This window comes from Leptinotarsa decemlineata, unplaced genomic scaffold, assembly GCF_025532065.1.
Source record: "Leptinotarsa decemlineata unplaced genomic scaffold, Ldec_3_MD MMD2_tig00000218_RagTag_RagTag, whole genome shotgun sequence".
Lineage (NCBI taxonomy): Eukaryota > Metazoa > Arthropoda > Insecta > Coleoptera > Chrysomelidae > Leptinotarsa > Leptinotarsa decemlineata.
Window position 1 is genome coordinate 1,756,374 of NW_027412545.1, and position 16,226 is coordinate 1,772,599.

General features: G+C 34.0%; 1 protein-coding gene across 1 annotated transcript in view; it reads left to right on the forward strand.

Moving 5' to 3' along the window:
- Positions 1-1,364: 1,364 nt before the first annotated feature.
- The window catches only part of LOC111510538 (glutamine synthetase), a 100,704-nt gene continuing 85,842 nt past the window's right edge, over positions 1,365-16,226 (forward strand). Inside the window, exon 1 of the mRNA XM_074173227.1 lies at positions 1,365-1,518. The gene's annotated coding sequence lies outside the window, so the exon portion shown is untranslated. The remainder of the gene's footprint in view (positions 1,519-16,226) is intronic.

A 16,226-nucleotide genomic window follows, 5' to 3' on the forward strand; every position in this document is an offset into this window, starting at 1 on the left:
AATTGTTTTTCGCTAACGTACATACAGAGCTACAGATTATCTTAAAACTGTTGTACATTTTGGAGTACTGACGGTGTTATTTTGCGACAGACTTCAATGATTCAGCTTCGCACATTTTCGAATGTGTTGGGCGGAGTGTTGTTAACTTTTTTTTTCATATGCCCCTGCAGAACTACCTGAAGGACTTGAATCAGGTGACCCAGGTGGCCACACAACCACATCTCTTCGTCTCATCCATTTAGACCACTCATTACTTGAGAATCTATCTCGTAAAATTGCAAGCAATGGTTATACTTGTCTTCATTAAGTTCTTGCCCCAAGCGAATCTTATAAGGATGGAATTTGTATTTTCAATACTCGTTGGATACTTGTACAAAACTCATACCTGTAGCAATACCTAATCAATTGTAGTCAACGTACTATCCGTGGCAATTTTCCCCAACACTGTTATCTCCGTATGTTCATTAAGTACAGAATTTTCAAATTGCCTCTTTTTGTTGTGAACCGAATCTGTTTGCTGAATTTGACCACCATGTCTCGAACAATTTTCCCGGAAGCTATTGTTAGAATGCCGTTGGTTAAAGAGCATCGTGACCCCAGATTCACATTGTTTGTTTCTGAAAGTTCAGTTATTGAGTACAAAATAGTTGCTATATTTGAAAGGCTCAACAATTTTTAAACACTTTAAACACAAATACAAGTCACAAAAGTTATCGTAACTATCTAACAACTATCTGGTCAAAAACAGCGACTTATTTCAACGAACTTTATCTGACTAATACAGTCTGTGAAGTGGAATTAAATCGATTTTTGAATTTTCGGTGAAACGTGTTAGTATTTTATTGATCCATTATTTTCTAAAAGGCTGAATCTATCTTTGAAAATTAACCATGAATGTTGGAAAATGAAAATTCTTTAATCAAGTATCAAGTAACTTCAATTTCCATTAGAAAAATTTTGCGGAATGACACACCCACTCAAAAGGTTTAGGATTCTGTTATGCTTTTGTTATGTCTTGAGAAAAACTTAGATTTCACCGACATATTCTTTCTCACCCTGTAATACCACATGTTACAACACGATACCCGGTAAGTGACACTCGAAAAATCCATTGTGACGGTAACTTTTTGTGGCAGTTCCTAAAAAAATTATTCTGAATAAATTTCGTGGATCAAAACAGTTCCAGAAACTGACTGAACGCGGTGTATTTTTAGGATATATTGGACTACTCACTGACCTTCTTGAAATAAACAACGCGTTTCAGCTTGTTCATGGACTTAACGCATGTAGTTCACCCGTGTTCCTGTTCGGCTAAGAAAATCGCGTTTTTCCGAACAATGAAAGTGTTGTTTCAAATGAACTGAGTTTGGCAACGGTGTCATCGAGAGCAAGGACTCCATATGAACTGAATTTATAGCCAAGGAAAGTATATTCGCCTTTCGTTGTTTCTTCTTCAGTTCACAGCTGATTATTTAGTTGAATGGTTTTTCTGATCAAATAGCGAGGTTCCTTTGATATGTAAGTACAGATTGTGTTTATATTGCTTACCTTCTTTATTCAAAATAAGGTCAAAATTTAATTGTTTTACTTCGAATGTCATTCTTCAATTGGGGTGTTTTTGTTGAATAAGTTTCATTTGTTTTTTGAAAATGTTCGCGATTCGGGTTAGAATTAATTAAATTTGATTAATTTACATCATATTTATAAGATCGCTATCTATTTTAGTACTAATTCGAATATAATGACATTTCAACTTTGGAATGTATTTGCATGTAAACAATCCTGAATGTTCAAACAATTTCTTGCAGTACCTTGCATTCGTCAGGATGAGACAGTTGAAACTGAATCAGATAATACCAAAAATAATTTGAATTTCACCACCTTATACAAAGAAGTCATTTCTTAAGTGTTTATTGTATAATTTTGAGGGGAAAGTATCTCTGTATTTTCAACACCCTTCAAAATCATAATTGAATTTTCATGTTAAAACTGTACAAAGGAAACGAAATACTGATTAAGAAATTACCCGTTTGAATGTTTGGGTACCTAACTATCAATTCTGAAATACCTATATCTAACATATCAGCAAGTAGAATATCTCAAAAATATCAATATATAGATCAGCTGTGTTCATATCAGGGAATATGTATCATTCGCGGAAATTAATTGTTTGCTTTTCAGGGATTCTTTCCGTTTTGATATATCTCTTATTGTTTCAGATTCATTTATAGGTACTCACGAATTAGCGAGAATTGAACCAGCTTTTGAAAAACTGAAAATTGTTGAAAATGAATTTATAATTTTCGTGATAGTTTTTGAAAATTTTTCACATGAAAAAGAACATCAACAGTGTTTGTTCTTGTAATTTAAAAATTTGTCTGATGCAACATCTTGAGCAGTTACTCGCTGGAATTAACGTAAACGTTTCTGTGGTAAAAGTGACCTATTTCAATACATTTGGCAACAATACAATGTCCTTTCCACTATCTGGTATAGTGGCATCTATTGATAGTATATGAAGAGCAGTAAGATCAATAATACAAAGTCAATAACTTTGTATACAAGAATTATCTGCGACCTACATGCAACGCTGCGAAAAGAAATCGCGCAATTATAACGGCCAAATGAAGGTTATTTAACGTAGTCGTCACTAGATGACGCACTATGCCTTTAAGTCTATGAATGGGGATCTCACCATTAATAATATAAGATATAGAAGTAATGATTCTTTGGTGCCAGCATCAGTAGAATAACTAAAATTGTCCAAAGAATCATCAAAAATAATACTGATATTATTAACAGTTTTGATGGGCATATCGACGAATAACCTTTCATTGGGGAATGGCCATTCCGGTATCAGAATAGTAGCACAAAAATGCTGCTACAAACTCTAGAGACTTGGTTAAATATGGTCTACTTTCGGATTATATCGAATGATACCGAAAAATCGAGACTCTCTTTTGTCGCGGAAATATAAGGAAAACATTGCTATTTTAATTACAGAACTATTGAATATCTGTTTACATTTGACCATTGGAACTTTCGTTGCATTGTCCGAATATGATCAATCATAGAATTTTTTATACAGGGTATCGTCCGACGGAAATGAATTTTTGTAGCAAATTTTGAAGTTATAACTTCTTATTGGAGGGTAAACTGCTTCGTTATACAGTGCATTTTTTTAATGTCCCCTCCCCCTTTTATTTTTTGAACGGGTCAACTCAAAAAATTGAAATTTGGGATAATTAAATTAATGCATGAATACTTTATTTTGAAATGAAATTGATAGACGAAACTTTCAAGATGGCGACTGGGCGCTATCAGAGAAAAAAATTAAAAGGAAAGGGGGTCTTGTGATACATCTTTTTGAAGCTCCTGACAAATGCTTCACAACCCTAAAATATAATGTCAATATCTTCAATTACAACAAAATGGCGGAACTTTTAATAATTGCCTGAATCCATTGACATTCAACTACATGATATGAGGCAATAAGCTTGAGGTCAGTTCAGAAGATGCTCGAAATGGTTGCCTTGAACTTCTTGACATATGAACAGCCTATCCGATGTATCACGCCGAACATTTTCGAACACAGATATCTCTACAAATATTTATTATTCCCTGCCGTATATCCAATATTGAAGCAGGTTCAGTTTCGTACACCTTTTGCTTCAAATAGCCCCATAAAAAAGTCCAAAGGTGTCAAATCTGGCGAAAGGGCTGGCTATTCGGTAGGACCTCGACGGCCAATTCCACGACCAGGAAAAGGAGTATCCAAATAGTTTCTTATTTGTCTAGAGTAATGTGATCGTGCTCCATCTTGTTGGAATACAATATCCATATCGAATTCATTTGGATTCGCTTCGACGATTTCAGTGATGAGAGGGTCAACAGTAGTTTCCAGCATATTCGAATACAGTTCCCCTGTTGAATTTTGATCAATAAATAGAGGTCCTACATTATGGTTTCCCAATATTTCTGTCCAAACGTTAATTCTTTCTGGATATTGTGGAGATAGGTAGGATGCCTTCCAATGGTTTCCGTCATGATTTCGCAGAATTCTGTTCTTCGATCAGAGTCATCTTCAGTTAATTGGTGTACCATATTATCATTGTTTGAATTATATTTGGATGAGGTGCTGTACAATAACTTTGTAAGGAAATGTGAAGGATATCCGATAAGGCATTTAGGCGTGAAATAACCACAAACATACATACATTCATACATCTATCCTCACAAACTTATATTATTATAGATAGATAGATTGAATTATAAATTTTGGCAGTTCAAAATGATAGTACCAATATTACTCAAACAAAATATATAAAAATTTATAATTAGTTCATTCTATAGTTTGGGTAAGGTTAGGTTAGGTCCAATGTGAGTGGGTCTATTCGACCCTCCATCGCAACCCGCAAAGGTTTATTGTGGCTCACTATAAACCCAGCTTCTTAACGAAGCCCATTAGTTTGTATGATGAGTGGTCTCCCAGGTCAGATGGTAAGAGTACGGCTTTGCCGAACTCTAAAGACCTGATTAGGTCCCTAGAGAGGCAGGCACAAAGTATATGCTCTGTTGATAAGGAAGTCGGATAGTCAAGTCGAAAGAATCCCACCTTGATACCCACGACAACTTTCCCATATAAGGGTTTTTGCACGTCAGCTACACCTAACGATGCCTTAGATTCAGCCGTGCAGGGCTTTTTCGCCTCTGGTTTTGGTGAGTCATCACTTGAGCTAACTGCGGTTTGCTAACCTGCTCATGGGGGGGGGGGTTCCCCCACCTGAGACAGATTCTGCGTACGCCGCTCAAGAATTAATGCAAGGCGGTTTTATAAGGTACCCCGCTCTTGAGGAGACGACCCAGTCGTTTCCTGGCTGCACCATCATACCTTTTTTTTAAGGTTCAGTTGTTGGATCAGGAGTTGGGGAGTTGAGAAGCTCTCGCTCCTCAACTGAATTTACAGGGAGGTCAGTTGGAGTCGTAAACTCGACCTCCATCTCCTCTGTAGACTCGCTCCTGAACTGAATTTACAGGGAGGTCATTCTATAGGTGAAACATTATCATTGTTTAAATTATCTATGGATGAGGTACTGTACAATAACTTTTTAAGGAAATGTGAAGGTTACCCGATGAATCGTTTAAGCGTGAAATAACCACAAACATACACACAAACTTATAATAATATACATAGATATATTGAATTACAAATTTTGGCAGTTTAAAATAATAGTACCAATATTACTCAAGCAAAATATATAAAAATTTATAATTAGGTCATTAATTTTTTCAATAAATAAATAAACACTTGCTACATGAAAAGCATTTTACAAGTGTTGTTCATGACGAAGAATTTCAAGAACGAAGTTTTAATGATGAACGAGAACGGGAATGTTTCCTACTTATTCATCAAACTGTTCATGCAGCTGCAGTTTCGTAAGAAGGTATCATCTTTCCCTCCAACTGATTTCCTGGAGTCTTTGAAGTCCACTAGATACTCGTCAGGACAACAAGAGGATTGTTCCGAATTCTTGGGGTTCTTGTTGAATACTCTTCGTGAGCAAAACAATAGCAAAATCAATACTCCTGACCGCTCTGGACTGAATGATTCCATACAGCCCATCTCGTCTTGTGTTTGTAAATCTTTTGCTGGAAAAATCCTCACTTGTTTACTTTGTGGTAAATGTTCAAGAAGTACCGAAAACTTATGTGAATTTCTGGAACTCCATCTAGCTTTTCCTAATATGACTAATAACCAGTCCGTGCAAAGCTTATTGTTAAATCATCTGAAAATGGAATTTTTAACAGGTGATGATCGACTGTATTGTCAAACATGCGCCAAACTAACTGACTGTTTTAAGGAAACAAGTATAGCTGAGGCACCAGTCAATCTAATAATAACACTGATGATTTTCAAACCAGACTCAACCTCTGACGGAAGCAAGAAACTCTTTGGAAGGTTCGAAATAGATGAACATGTCAACCTAGCAGACCACTATTATAACATTCATGCAGTCATTGTTCACTGTAGTTCTGGCGTTGAATTTGGTTATTATTACGCCTTGGTCAAAGAAGAAACGGACTGGTTTAGGTTTGACGATAGTCGTGCCACGAAGTATTCTGGCGATGCATTGAATTTATTGGAGCCTCTGGAGACACCCTACATTTTGTTTTATAAGAGAGAGGACATTGTTAGATCAAGATTTTCAGATGATGTGGTGCTGCAGGTTTTTCCGGGTTTTCCTGCAGTTGAAAAAGCAAAAGCGCCACTGGAATCAATGAAGTCGCCACGGAGCGCCAATCAATTTTTATTGTTGTTTTCATTTTATTTTTATCGTTGTTTTAATAAAATGTTCTTGAAAAACAAAACAAAAATTTTTCAATTATTTAATTCGCCTAAATTGATAGAAACATATGCATATTTCACCTGGGGATTATTATTAGGTATCAGTTTATATATAAGTCCCAATGAAATGAAAATTACCGCTTTTAGCAGAAAAAATATTCAAAAAATGATTATCAGGGGTTTATTCCATAGTTTTTCGATATTTTTCATTTACTTAAAATGACTCGTTTCAATTTCGAATGTTTGGAATACAAACGGAATAGAGAAACGTGTTTTTCGTATTATTCAGCGTTCATACAAAAGTATTTGTTTCGAAAGTATTTTTTGTGTATATGAAAATAACTGTTTCGAAGGGGGTGTTTCTTTTAGTTTGTTTCTGAAAGTTACTTCTTTGAATGATCTACACATCATTTTATGAAGAGTTGATTTTTGAAATTGAATTTGGAAGAAGGCCAAAAACTTTTTTCCCCAAAAATTACCAAAGTAATTATTACCACGGTGAAACTGAATGCACGCTGTATTATAAGTATATTCCAAAAGTAGATCAATTGGTTCCGAATTTTTGGTGGGACTGGTATATTATTAGATTTTACACTAGCAATATCATCAAAAGATTGATATTATTCTATATATTATTTGACTATAATACATATATTGCTGACGAAAAGCGAAATCGTAATAAATTTTGTTTCGTTTATCGCGAAACGACTTTGTTTGCTTAGTTTCATGAAATCATACTTATCCAACGCATGACACATCATTTTTTGCATAAACATGGAGAAGAAAAAACCAAAATATTTCTTTCCCAAAAACTAATCTCTTCTAAAAATATAAACTTTTCAATTTTTCATCATAGGTATTTGTATTTCGTAACACCACTTTTGACATCATCATAATATGGCATATTCACTTTAACGTCAACAGGAAAATAAATTATTCTGAAGTAGTCGCAATTGACCGGAAGTCATTCTTAGAACATGCTATCGGAAACACGCACCCTTCCTAAGCTCGGCTTCTATTGGCCAAGAAGTCAACCTGAATTATACCGATGATGTTCATTAAGTTTAAAGTATATCTGGTATATCGATGTACAGGGTTCATTCTGCAATTCCTGATATGATCCTGGTCAACGAAGTTATCGAAGGAACTTCTTTTTGGCGGAGACCTTTCAATAAAAGGGAAAAAATAAAAGTCCAACAACGTATTCAGCCAATCCAGCGTAGAAATAAGCAACATATGGAAACCCATCATCAAGCGAAAAATGGCCAACTCCCGCCAAAACGGTCATCTCCCACGGAACCAGTGAAGCGGAAAATGGAAAGCGGGGATAAGTAAAAGTACTCGAACGACCTATAAATAGTCATCTCTCGGAGGAATCAGTCCAGTCATCACCCGAAGACGATTGTAGATACTAACAATCGAAACGTCGTGAGCTAACGTGACTTGGAATCTCTCCACTTTTTATTTTTATTTTCTTTTTTCTTTTCATTATTTTTATTTATTCAATTGTTCTATTTTTACTTGTTTTACAATGGAAGTCCGAACTAGTGAAATTCAAAATAAAAGTAAATATACAAAAAAAACATTTTCCGCCCAATCACACTCAGAAATTATTTTAACACACCGGGTTTTAACGAATCTATTAGACAAGTCATAACTTCTAGACTATTAGGTGTATCAAAATGAGATTTGGTCTCAGTTAAGTGGCATGTGGAGAGGAGAGTTTTCACATATTTTTTACTTTCTGGTGCCTCTGGTTTCACCTGAAATGGCTGAGGTTCTAATTTTCAAATGGAACACCCTGTATATTGAAACATTTTTTGATTCCTGAGATAATTCCGAATCAGAATGAGACATTTTCGAAAGTTTTTACGCCTATTCAATTTTTTCAGAGTCACTTACGAAATTGAATCTAGGTGGCCATGATCGGACGTAAATTAATCTAAGTACCTCAAGTGATATCAAAAAATTACAATAGCGGAGTTTTAGTGACTAGTGTGTTAGTATGTTATACTTCTAAATGCCTGTTACATAGTTGACCCTTTCTTTAACATATCCCCAAATAAAAAAATCTAGCACAGTCAGATCCGGTAAGCGAGCAGGCTGCCGTACTGGAACATTGGTTGCAATAACTTGACTATTGAAACGCTCTATCGAGAACGTCTCTGGTATTATGAGGAGGTGCTTGATCTTGTTGGAAGTGAATTTGCCATAAAACTGCTAAAGATAGATTATCAAGATGATCCCCAATTTTATTTTGAAGAAAAAATAAGTAACTCACCCCTGTTAAGTGACTATTGAAAATCGTCGAGACTTCATAAACTTTCAGAGTTTTGAGGACCCAGTATTGGCTGTTTTGTGTTTTGATTAATAAAAAAAATGAAATGACTTGTCAGATTATCACATTGAAAGTTTTTGAGAATTTCTGCGTTTTCAAAAAGTTATTAGTCTCTATAAACAGTTTATTCCATTTGTATCATTTTCGATATGTATTCTTCACCGGGTAGGTGTTGTTTTACGAATGTTATAACACTGATCTTGAAACATATTGGCTCAATTATTCTATTTCCAACGATACCAGTCCAGATATTGACGCCAAACCTTTTTTGAAAATTGCCGTCTCTCAATGCATGTTGATTTTGTTGGTCCCAACAATGATTCTTGAACACGCCTCTGTTTGTAAACCGTGATTCGTCGGAAAATAGAATGAAGCTGATGAAATTTAGGTTAACTCTATGGTTTTGTAGCAACCAATCACAAAATACTACTCGTTTATCGCCATCGTCAGCATAAAATGTTGATGTAACTGATATTTTAATGCTCGATATCTGATGCTTTTTCAGTAATTACCTGCTGATTCGTGACTCATGTGCATTTCTCGTTTAATTTTTCTCATAGAAACAATTTTGTCAACATCAACCATAACAGTAACGTCTCAGTCTCCTCTTTTAAAATAGACCTCTGTTCTGCCGCTCAATTTTCCTCTTGCCTAAAACGATTCTCAACATAGAGAAAATACTGATGTGATGGATATTGCCGAATGGGGTATCTCTGAATATACAACTCAGCAGCATTCCTTGAATTTCTGTGACATTCCCCAAACGATAACAACATATCCACTTTTTCACTTCGAGTGACGAAAAATCAAACTAAAATTTAACGAAAATTTAGTAACTTTTACTTTCTGATCATAAAGCTTATACCACTGTCATAATCTAAGTTATTGTTTTGTTCTGCAAAGAATACTTGATGAAAAATATGCAAAATATTATGCATCATGCATATCCATGGCACCCTTGACAAAAGTAAATAAATTATTATCAAGTAGGTATTCTCCTCAGTAATATTTAATTTATGTCCATATTTGTGCTCCAATCGCATACTAACATACTAGTGACTCTGCCATTAATATTTTCTGGAATCACCTGAGGTCCTTAGACTACTTTACGTCCGATCATGGCCACCTAGATGCAATTTCAAAAGTGACTCTGAAAAAAATTAAGTAGGCGTAAAAACTTTCGAAAATGTTAAATTCTTATGCAGAATTGTCTCGGAAATCCAAAAACGTTACAATATACATTTGACAATTTGGAACCGGGACCATTTCTGGTGAAACCCGAAGTGATCGGAAAGTGAAAAATATCTAAAAACCTTCCCCGTCACATACTATTTACTTATACCAATCAATTTGATACACCTAATAGTCTAGAAGTTATGACTTATCTGATAGATTCGTTGAAACCCTGTATAAGGTGAACTAGATTGGAGTAATTACGTCATCATCATTTTTGAATGAAACATTATCTCTTCTCAATTTTTGAAGTAATCGTAAGACCTATAATAATAATAAATGGGCTTTATTCATTGACATACATTGTTAATAAAAAAGAAGTAAATACAACTTAACCTGGGGGATAGCATGTTTTATATAGAAATATAAAAATAATTACCTAGTATACATTGGTGAGTAGTTCATGAATCTTTGTGAAACTAAGAAAAAACAAAGAATATAAATTCCAAAGTAAATATTAAAAATCTATTTAGCTTAAATAAGGTAAAATATATAGCAAAACATACACAAAGATGAGACAAAGGAAAAACCATATGAGCAAGGCATAACATGATATGTTTTCAACTTTTTCTTGAAATGATATATGGAGTAGTGTCGAAATTCACTGGGCAGAGCGTTATATTGTTTGATAGAGTTGTAAATAAAACTACGAGAAAAGCAGGCTGTCGAGTGTTTTGGAATAATAAAAGTGTGACGGTTTCGTGTCTTCGAATTATTCTGTGATTTGAAAATTTTATATCTTTCATAAATATAATTTGGCTTTCTGTAAATGAGAAATTTATGTGTATTGACGAGTAGGTGGAACTGCCAGGTTTCAGCAATCGGTAACCAACCTGACTCCTCGAACTTGGGGGATATATGGTCGAATTTTCTCACACCATAAGAAAGACGAATGCAATTGATTTGAATTTTTTGTAAGCGATTAACATCAGTTTGTATCAAAGCAGGCCCGTAGATTATATCGCAATATGCTAATCTAGACAATATGAGGGTTTCGTAAGTTTCAACTTCAATTTGGAAGTCATAATATCTCTACTTTGATAGAGTTGACGTAAGATACTGTATGAGCTACGACAAAGTGAATTTATATGTTTGTGAAATCTCAGATCAGCATCGAGCCATAAACCCAAGTTCTTGCTATCTGTAATTTGGTTGTAGTAAGTCTTGTCCAAGTTGGATTTCAATTCTTCCTTCAATTTCCTGCCTTTTGTGTTTCGGGCAAAAAAGTATCAGCTGAGATTTTTTAGAATTCAAGTTCAGGTTATGGGCTATAGATAGATCCAGTAACTTTTGTAGATCGCTGTTAATTTTTCCATTGCCACCTGCCAGTTACTTGGAGAAAATCGATAATATAACTGAGTGTCATCTGCATAATGATGAACTGTGCAGTGATCAATTATTTTATGGAAGTCAGATATATATAGAGAGCACAGAATTGGGCCAAGGATAGAGCACTGGGGTATTCCATAATCAACAGGTGAAGCATTAGAACACTTTCCATCCAGACATACTGACTGAGTCCGATTTCTGAAGTAACTTTTCAATAGATCTACAGTCCCTTCACTAAATCCGAGAAATGGCATTTTCCTACACACAATATTGTGGTCTAATGTATCGAAAGCTTTACGGTAGTCCAAGAGTACCATGGTAGTTACTACATTATTATCAGTTGCTTTGAATAAATCTTGGGTGATGTTGACAAGAGCGGTGGTGGTGACATAGAATGTACGAAATCCAGATCGAACATTTGTTATTAAATTATTATTGTATACAAAAGAATCAATTTGATTTTTCAGAATCCGCTCGAACATCTTATCTTACATAGTGTCCGAAATATTTGGCATTCATTACACAACATTACATCTTCAGGACATTTTTCATTCGAATATATTTCTCATTTCTATTATATATTTTTTTGTTTTTGTTATGAAATTTTTAGGAAAAAATTTATTCTAACCGGTTAAAAGTTCGAATTGGTCAAATTTTCATACATTGATTACTAATTTTTGATCTATTTAAAATGTAATCGAAATCAATATTAAAAATGATATCATATTCTCTATACCTAAAATATATAGTTTTCATAGAAGTAAATGTTTTGACATTTCAATTCTACAGCAAGCGAGTTTAAAAACTCGTGGAAATGTTCAATTGCATAAGGAACCATTCAGAATTGTTAAATTGTCAATCATGAGCCGAGAAATATTATTATAATCCACTGCGTCACGTTTCAAAATATTTATGGATTCCATTAGGTACCTAAGTAATTGTTACCATGGTGAAACTGAATGCACGCTGTATTATAATTATATTCCAAAAGTTGATGAATTTGTTCCGAATTTTTGTTAACCTCAAGGACATTGCTGAAAGGGGCATTAATACGTTCACATCAAATGTACTATCTGGTATATTATTTGATTTTTTGTCACCAATAACTTTAATAGATCTAAATTTATTCTGTACGCTATACTGCCACATTTATCAAGGAGTTGAAGTCTTGTAAATATCACTTTTATGCAGATGACTCTCAAATATATTCATCATTCAAATCTTCAGATATAGGTCAAGCAGTAACCGATATAAATTTTGATCTACATTCGAATTCAAAAGTGTCCACTGACCATATGTTCAAAATCGATCCAAACAAATCAGTAGCTATTATCTTACTTCTTCAGGAAAGAAGTAAAAAACTACAGCTTGAAAATGGGAAACTCTGAGATAAATTTAGGCCGTATTCAAAAAATTTGGGGTTGATATTAGATCATAAACTTAGATTTAATGAGCATGTAACGTACAAACTTAAAATTGTTTATTCATCACTGAAACTCATATAACAACATAGACAATATTTGGATGTAGATGTCAAGAAAATGCTATGTGATTCTTTCTTATTAGTCAGTGGACTATGCTTGAAGACAGGCAGTAAGCAAATCTAAAGAAATGAACTTTGAATGTTCAAGCTCATCTTGGATATACCTACACAGTAGGTTGAATGGACTGACGCCTATCAGAAAACAACTACTCCACTGGCTAATACCACGAACGGCGTTGGATTATATTCGACAGGAGTCAGTGCAGGAATCTTCACAGAAAATTTCCTGCATATGCTACTGGCGATACAACAGGATTCAAAGCGATACTGAAGAAATATGAGAACGAACCTGAAACAAATCTTGACAATTTGATCATAAGCATGAATTGCACCCGATCATTGGTCTAGTAATTATCACATATATCCAATGGGTTGTTTGGATCCTGAGCACCAAGATCTTTCAAAAATCCTTTGACATGTTCGTAGGGCCTTTCTGGCTTTGTGTAAAACCTTTGTGTAAATGATAAATCCAGGAGAGTTTTAGATGCACAGAAGAGAAAAAGTAGAATTAATCTAAAGGGTTGAGACCACCTGATCCTAAGTCCTCAGATTAGTTTCGATGATATCACTCAAAATCTGAAGTCTTCATCAACAGATTTGGCTAGTTTTGATCTTCCTCTTAAAGATGATCACTTGATGATCGGAACACATGTCGAGGTGTTGAAATAACGGTTTGGTGTTAAGAAAATACTCCAGTAATAGCTATTACTAAACCAAAGGTTCCAAAGAGTGCATCACAAAATTAGGCTATATTAGTGACTTGAAATTCTCGCAAGAAATGCAGAACATAACAAAACGCTTTACTATAAAATGTCAGAAATGAATTTTTTGAGTAGGTCACCATCTGAGAGTCAATGGAGAAATATTACGAACATACATTATAGGAAATATATTTTCAGGGGAGATTAATTTTTGGTAAAAAAGTTTTGGCTCTCTACTTCTACATGCGAAAATCTTTCAAGGAAACGTATTCCAAAAACACTTTATTGTGTGATTTTCACTAGATAGTTTTACAAAAACGCAACACGTGTCTTAATTGAGACACGCCCGAGGAAGCCATTGTATGGCGAAACATGTGTTGCGTTTTTGTAAAACTATCTAGTGAAAATCACACAATAAAGTGTTTTTAGAATACGTTTGTTATGGATTTTCATCAAGTATCGGCCGATTCCATCATATATCTTTCAAGGAAGAAAACAATTAATTGCAAAATGCACATTGAATTATACAAAAAACACTTTTTGATATTCAATTTGTAAATGATTTCTTAATCAATTCCATAACGAATGTTTGGAGTACAAACTAATTAGAAAAAGTGTTTTTTGTATAATTCAATGTTCATATAAAAGTAGATGTTTCCTTTAACTCAATGTTTTTATGAAATTAGTTGTTTCGAGAAGTTTGTTTTTGGTAGAAAGTGAACAGTGGTTGCAAAACATACTCATTTCATTCATTAATTTGCATTGTATTGAATTGTGTCAACGTATAAGTTCCTAATTGAACTGTTGTTCATTCATAAATTTGACGGAACTTTTAATACATATACTCATACACATATAGTTGAAATGGTCTGTGATGTCAGCATCCTTCGAAGGAAGGTCCCCCTGTATATTAAATTAATAATTGAAAGAACATTCTATGGGAATCGAAAGCCGACTTCAAGAATTTGATCTAAGCACCTTTTTACCGTGGTATGCTTATAGTAGATTCGTTTAATGAAAGTAGCACTGATATGCCACAGCAATGAAACAGACACAAGCTTTCCAACTAATCTACTGTCATCCTATTAAATGAAACGTGGAGGTTACGGTTCAGAGATAATTCATAGGATCGCAATTTCGTAAATCCAGATTTCTTGACAAATGAATAAGATTTTGTTCAACCTACTGGAGAGTATATTTTGATAAAAGCAATGTTAAGTAATATTTCAGTTTTAATTTTTTGAATTGCATCTTTCATGTTCCAATGAAAGTTTATACATAGTTATCTATAAAAAGTGTATTTTGAACATTTTGGATTGAAGTAACGCAATGACCTAACGTGGAGTGGAAGAGCTCATCTTTGAATTCATCCCTGTTTCATCATTTTGGATCTCCTAGGGATATCCAGAAAAAAACAAAACAATGCATAATTATTCATTTATTTAACGTATGGATTCTTTACAATACGATAAAAAGAAACTGAAAGTGAAAATGAAAATGTATGCATAATAACATCGGCGCATATGGCTGCATATACCTAAAATAATTAAGTTGTCAGTCAACTGTAGATAAAGTAGTAAGATACTAATATTGGAGGTGATTACACAAAATATAAAGTTCTTCATTGAAAAGTTGTACAATTTTTAATTACAGACTGAGTTGGCTGCTTACATAAGAATTGTTATTATGTAAGGTGATAATTCAAATATTAGCAGTGAAACGATCAGCAAGAAAAGAGGACGTAATCAAAATAATTATGAAAAAAATATAACGGCTGTATAATGCAAATACTGAAATATTCAGACTTTTCGTCTCGCGTGCAAGACAGTTGATATTGATTTTTCTTTCACATCAGTGAAACATTATTTCAGTAACATTTGTCTGTCAAAATCTCCCGATCATATGTGATCAGTTAGTTACTGCTTGAGTTTGCTGAGAATTGAACCCTTCACTGAGTAAGTTGAAATTTAGTGTATCTTTACATGATTTTATAGATTGAATTAAGTTCTTAATGAATTTGAAAGATAGAAGATATTTTTACCTATATTTTGTCATATTTTGGTAGCCGTTCGGTTCGACGTGGATGCTTTGTTCACTCACTCAAATCGTCCGCCGATTTTCACTTGCTATCGTCCAACCCATATTAGGAATCACACGTTAAAAGGTAACACGGTAACACGTTAAAAGTCCTTAGCTCGCACAAGTTTCGACTTTTTAGGGTTGTCATTCGTAGGGGTGCGACAGCTGGTTAACGGAAAAACAGATTTTAAACAGACAGAAACAGATTTTCGTCCTTGAGCAAAATATTCATGAAAATAATGTTATCATTATTTCTAAAGTGGATCACTTCACAATGATGTATAATAAAGAATTATATTACCAATAGTTATTAAGGGAAAAGTAGGTAGTAGTGTTGAAAACATGCAATTATAAATTGACAAAATTATTTAAATACACAGATTGCACTTTTACAATTCCTCAAATGCAACCGAAATGGGTATCATTTTATTAATGTTAACAGGTATTTTTTCTGATATTCACCGCTGACAATTGTTATAGCTGGTGCTCTAACATGCTGATGCTTGATTTTTATGTAAGAAATCTTTTATTTTTTTTTATTTTATTTATCGGTCAAGTACACTACAGAATTATTATAAAATCCCAAATGGTACGTCAAGAAAGTTTCAATTGTTAAAACCAGTCAAGCATTAGAGTTCAGTTATGAACCCAACAAGT